Genomic DNA, 6,157 nt, shown 5'->3' with positions numbered 1-6,157 from the left:
TTTCTCATTTGCATTACAATATAATCTAGCATGTATGTGAGGCAATTTTGGTCTATTTTGTAGTTTTAATCCGAAATTGCTTTGCATACGCATTAGATTACATTGTTATGCAAATGAAAAAAAAAATGACCGTAAAAAGGGCTATTGTAAATAAAAGGTGGGCTCATAGCCTCGTGGCTCTTGAGCAAACACAATATGCGCTTATATGAGGATGATAGCAGAAGAATGTCATCTAAATATGGAACCCCCCCTTCCCCTCAACATGCGTTCAAACCTTGTTTTTAAAGGGGCAAACCCACACTGAGAAAGAGACCAGTCCGACTGTTTGGGGATTTTCATTTCAACAGCAGGTGATGTGCGCAATTTGGAAAAAGCTAAATGTTTTTCAATTCTTTACTGTTTTAGCTTACCAGGCATTTTTGCGACACTCCAAGGTTAGCGCATTCACGGAAAATGTAAGCTGAAACTCCCGAGCTAGATTTCCTTTTCCTTTTAACTTATGAATTACTGAAGCCATTTTGCCGCAGCGTTTCACTCTCACATCCAATCTGCTATGAATACTGCAATTGTGATGTCACGTTGCCATGATAAATTCTACGAACTACATTTGCGCGCGCTCATAGTTCCACATTCAGAAATATGAACAGATTCAAAAGGGTATCCGGCCAAGTCGCGGAAAAGTCAGAACCCGAAATTTAGTTTGTCGTCATGTAGCTCGAGACCACGAGTAGGTTGTCGGTTCTTTACCTCGACGTTGGCTTGTCAGAAGGCGCTTGGTAAGTGATTCTCGTCCAAGAGGAAATCTAATCAAGCCACCAAGAAGGCGTTCCAAACTAAATCGTCCTTTTCCAATTAAGCAAATTCCGCTAAAAAAAGGACAAAGAAGCATGTTAGCCAGCACATTTCCGACAGAATACTGGCGATAGAGGGTATTCTACAATAACTGAGGAACACACAGTTGAAAACTTGACCTCTTTATTATGTTTCTAACGGAAAGTACACTTTTTTTGACATCTAAAAGGTTATAATTTTTTACGGACTGCGTCTAAATGTCATCTTAAACATAGAGAACAGCTACGAAACCCTCGGAGCCCTGTATAACATTCAAATAATACAATACAAAAGCGCTATAAACCGCGGAACGCTTTTTTATTCCGCTACCAGAAGCCTGTTCGTCCTTTTGCCTAAGAAATCGAATTTTGGCTTTGTAATACCTAGTAATATCATTTGAAGTTATGTAAATTGCTTCAGTAACAGGAAATCGTGCGCTGTTATTTGCACTTTTGAGTCCGATTTTCGGATCCAAAATTCCACCCTTGATTTAATATTTGGACTTTACTTTTTCAGCCCGACACGAAGTTGATAACTTTTGATTCCGATTTTCGGAGCCAACATTCTACGTTCTCAGCCCGACACGAATGTTGTTAATTTTTGAGTCCGATTTTCGGAACCAAAATTCTACTTTTCCCCGACGATCTCAGCCCAACACACCTTTCGATAACTTTTGAGTCTGATTTTCGGACCTAAAATTCTACTTTTCTTCGTATATATCTGCCCACCACGAATATTCATACAGCTTTTGAAACTGATTTCCGGACCGAAGTGAACTACCAATATTCGTATCCCTAAAATTATGCACAAATTACCTACATATCTTGTGTTACTGATTTAAGTAACACTGTCTATAAACGCTTTGTGCGTAAAACATCACTGAAGCGAACTATGAGTCTGGTTGTAGTCAAAATAAAGACTGGAAAGGCATAACGCGTAAGGGCCATCATGAGAATAAGAAAAACCACTTCCAAAATCTACTTTCCTCGCCTTTGAGCGTTGCTTGTCAGGATAAGCTCTAATTTAATGCCCTTTGGGCGTGCTACACGTTTTTTTTTTTTTTTTCACGTCAATGCCGTGAGTAAACATGAGTGTTGCACATTGATACTGAAACTTCAAAATATACTTTTTCGATCTGTCAAGCAATCAGGAGACAAAAATGTTTAAATTTCATTAGAAATCGTCATACTTTTTCTAATCAACATACAACATCGTCGCGCCCGCAATGGGAGATTATACCCTATAAAAGCCATCGAGGTTGTTAAAGAGTTTTTTCAGCATCATTGCATCAATCCTGCTGTAGACGTCTTTGAGATAAGTTGCGGTCTCTGGTCGGGTGTACTTATCCCATGTTAACCTGAAGTTGGAAAGCAAACTGAATAACATCCTTAAAGGCAGAGCTTGTTTGCACGCTACGTTTCTTCGATTCGTTCTAAAATAGTCGGGCTTCCAGCTAGACTTATAAGTTCCTTTCCAGTGGTCTATTGAAACATGGTCAACATATATAGCGGTGAACTTCCAAAAGACAGGTATTTTGTCCCAGTCGAGAAGATTGATGGCTTTAGAAAAACCTACTTCCACTGAGTCGGCTGTATGGTCCTCCACCTCCTGGACAGCTGTATTCTCTCCCCTACGGAGTGGCCCAGTGGTGATCTTAGAAAAAAAAAAAACAAAACAAAACAAAAAGAGACCGTTTTTCTTTTCAACTGAAGCGACACTGGTTAGCTAGCCCAAAACAAAAATTTGATTCTATTTTTATTTGCTTTAAGATTCTTAACAAATTCCTTGTTCCGTTTCTAACACCTTAAACTAAACCCCTTTATAGCATAACCTCCTGTTTAATTAAATTAAAAACTGTAAATCGCATTTCACATTTAAGTCACTTTATAACGTTTATTGTTAACTGTTCCTTGAAGCCTTCCTTCAAATTTCTTAATTAATCCATTCCTGCGTAGTTCTGCGGGTTCCTTGCAAATTCCTGGTGTTGCTTGCCTTTCAAATGTTTATCTAAATCATTGTAGTGTATTTGATGACATTCACAAAATCCTAGAGGCTGTCTTTTACGTGCATTTGACTTCTTTAGTTTAAACTTAAATGGGCAGCTACCTAATGGAGAGTTAGAGTCGATGGAAGGAAACTCTTCAAATTCCACAAATTCTGGCGATATTTTCGGGATTGATCCTCTACTTTGATAAAATGCAGTTGCAACTTTTTCACTTGGCTATTCGCATTTCCTCTACAACAGAAATTAAACCTGAGGAATTTTTTTTAGTAAATCAAGTAGTTTTTTGATACTTGAACCTGCCGCTCTAAACTCATTTTCTTGCAATTTAAAATGTTGGTTTTCACGTGACGTCATCAAAATAAAAAAAAAGGAATTATCAATCCTGTTGAGCTTTTAGTTTAGTTAGTTATTAACACAGCTGAAGACTTATCTTTTCAATTTTTTTGGGGTGTGATAGGGTTTTTCGTCTTGTGATAAAGGAAGGTTGAATTCTGAGCTTTTGCGTGACACGATATTAAAATGGCGGCAGAGAATGCTGTCACGAAGATAAAAAGCGACTTATCCGCTGAGATTTCGCAATCTGAACAGTCCTTGTATGAGAATAAGTACTCATGTTGATGTTATGAGCCTTCAGAAGACGATTACAGGCTTTTTATCGCAAAACTCGATGACATATGTTTTTGTTAGCTTCCAGCTGCCATATTGGTGCCCCTCGGAGGGACTAAAACATCGCGTCTCTATACAAATCCTTTGAGTAAAACATTTCTTCGAATATCTCCCGCAGGAAACATCGCGGAGACCTAAATATTTGTGAGGCTGTTCAAGAGACAAAAGAAAATGAAAATGAAAAGAAAATGAACTTGACTTTATTTGTTGAAAGGTTTTGATGATGGTGTGACAGTGAAAACCGCAAATAGCAAAAACTGTGCGTGACCGTGGACACCGTAAAGTTAAATTGATGCCAAAGGGCAGATTTCAAAGTGAATAGCGGTAACTACCGTTACAAATTTTGCTGACAAACGAGATTTATCATTCGATCGATTTTCCATTAAACTTTCCAAGGTGAAACAATCGGAAATGTGTTAAGAGAGTGACGGCTATCGCAGCTTAAGAAATATTCCCTAGTATAAATACAATACTGTGTATATTGTACATTTATTTTAGTATTGTATTAAATACATATTTATTTATGTCAGGGACACCTGGGAGAACAGATTGCTGAAGATGCTCCCTGGTTAAATAAAGCTCATTATTATTAACGTTTCCTGTGTTGTAGCTATTCGGTCTTGTTTTTCCCTGATTGAAATCCGATAATTACCTAAGTTGATGATAGGTTGTTTCCTTTGTGTCGGAATGTCACAGTCAAAGGCCATTCTCTCTGACTGTGAACTCAGGAAAGAACTGATAGAAAAACCTGATCGACCTCAAAAATTTGACCCTTAAAAATTTGTTCGCACGTGTCTTATGATTATTATGAGTAAATAATTGGAAAGTGAAAAGGTATGGTAATTAAATAACTGATTCGAGCAACCTCAAAGAACGCCGGATCACCTTATTTGCTAAGAACTTGATTTCCCCAAAGTCTGATTTTGTAGGGATTTTTAAAGTTAAGTCAATCCAGGTAAAGACCTACGCAATCATCGTAGTATTGCATGGGAGACTTCACGCGTGTGTAAACGCACAGCGCCCCCTCACGCGCTCAGGCTAGTTTTCATCGCTTACCAGTTTGCGTTGAGAATAGAAAATGAAACGGCTAATGTTATGTTCAGGCACATATCATAAGTGTTAAATCATAACTTACTCATTACGTGGTTTTTTTTAGAGGTGAACTAATAAGTTATATCAGTATACGGTTTGTTTTCAGATTGGACTTGAAAACTTTCCTTTTCAGTGAAAACTATGAGCTATGCAGTTAAAAGTTTTGAAACATTTAAAAGGAAATGCATTGAAAAAAATGGCGAAAAAACATTCTCGTGCTAATTTGTGATGCTATTCAGTACTTTTTAGTCTCCGCGTAATTACGCTGTTACTACTGACAAGAAGGTTACGTTTAGCCCGAAGGCTGGATTGGCTCCCCACGATTAGATTAAATTTATCGGTAAAGGTAATTACGGCTTACCGTCCATATTACGTTGTTCTTCTTGGTTCAGTTCATTGCTTCGACAGTCTGAATAATTCACGCGTACTGTTTTCTCCTCCGTCAGAATCTCTGAGTAAGGTTACATCTAAAGGTCGCCGTTCGGGCTCGAACCGTCTACATCATAACTGGGACAATGATCACGAATGGTTGGGGTCTTTGACGTCGATGCCGGAATGAGTCAAGGCTTTCATCTGAAAGGAGTTCCTTCGATTCTGGACTTTGATGATGGAGACGTACGCTGAACTCATCACTTGAAAACCCGATAAAACTCCAGTTTCGATGTTTTTGGTCACCTTCCATCTTTCCTGAGGTTTATGTAGTAATTGCCAAACTCGATAATTGTTTCGAAATTTATAATGGTCATGAGCGAGGGTACTTTACTTGACCGTAATGGGCAGATTCTCCAATGTAAAGCCGGACGCACACAAATTGTGTAGCTCAGTGTTGACAAGCTCAGTTCACGAGGAGAATTATAAACATGTTTAGTACATGTGTGGCCAAAAAACTGCAAACAGAACATCCTATTTATACATACACAGGATGGGACACGTAGCACAACGCAGAGATGAAAGTCGTTACTTGGACGAAGCAATTCAGAATACAAATTAAGCGTGACCTCCAGACATTGCGCGGATTAAATTAAACAGTCGTGGCCTACTAATTGTGAATTTGACATGGTAGCTCTCGTGACCTCATGTTCATCAAATCGACAGATACGTGCATGTACTGTAGTAATGGTTGTGCGTGCGGCTTGAAATTTGGGCGTGAAATCGAGAAAAAAAAACATAAAAATGATATGAGGTGTTAAATGCTAAAACAGTGGGAGACGTCCAACACCGTAGCGATCGGGAGAAGTGCACAACTTGGTCTGTGTATGATCACATCTGACGAATGACGAAATCAAGATCGCCTTATGTGAATACGACCCGTCAGATAATCGTTCGTGACCTTATCTCAATGCCTTATTGAGTTTCATCATCGCGCACGCACATTAATCTTTTCACTTGTTAGTAACTGCAGCGTCGTATAGATTACAGAGCATTATAGACTGCACGAAAGAAAACGGGAACCGAACGAGTTATCGTCTAAAGCAAATACAAGAGGGGACTTATGGTCAATCAAGATTCAAGACAATGAAGCCTACATTTCAATTCAGAACCGTCCGACTTGCATATTACGGA

General features: G+C 38.7%; 1 long non-coding RNA gene across 1 annotated transcript; it reads right to left on the bottom strand.

Annotated features, from left to right (window-relative positions):
- Nucleotides 1-958: 958 nt before the first annotated feature.
- Nucleotides 959-5,654, bottom strand: LOC138042411 (uncharacterized). Its single transcript, XR_011130992.1, has 2 exons — nucleotides 4,956-5,654; nucleotides 959-2,484 (listed from the first exon to the last, which is right to left on the bottom strand). It is a non-coding gene; the product is annotated as an uncharacterized lncRNA (long non-coding RNA).
- Between the last annotated feature and the right edge of the window lie 503 nt (nucleotides 5,655-6,157).

The sequence above is a fragment of the Montipora capricornis genome, chromosome 3 (genome assembly GCF_036669925.1).
Source record: "Montipora capricornis isolate CH-2021 chromosome 3, ASM3666992v2, whole genome shotgun sequence".
NCBI lineage: Eukaryota > Metazoa > Cnidaria > Anthozoa > Scleractinia > Acroporidae > Montipora > Montipora capricornis.
Note: the sequence above shows the minus strand (reverse complement) of the source record. Positions and strands in the feature narration are given on the sequence as shown.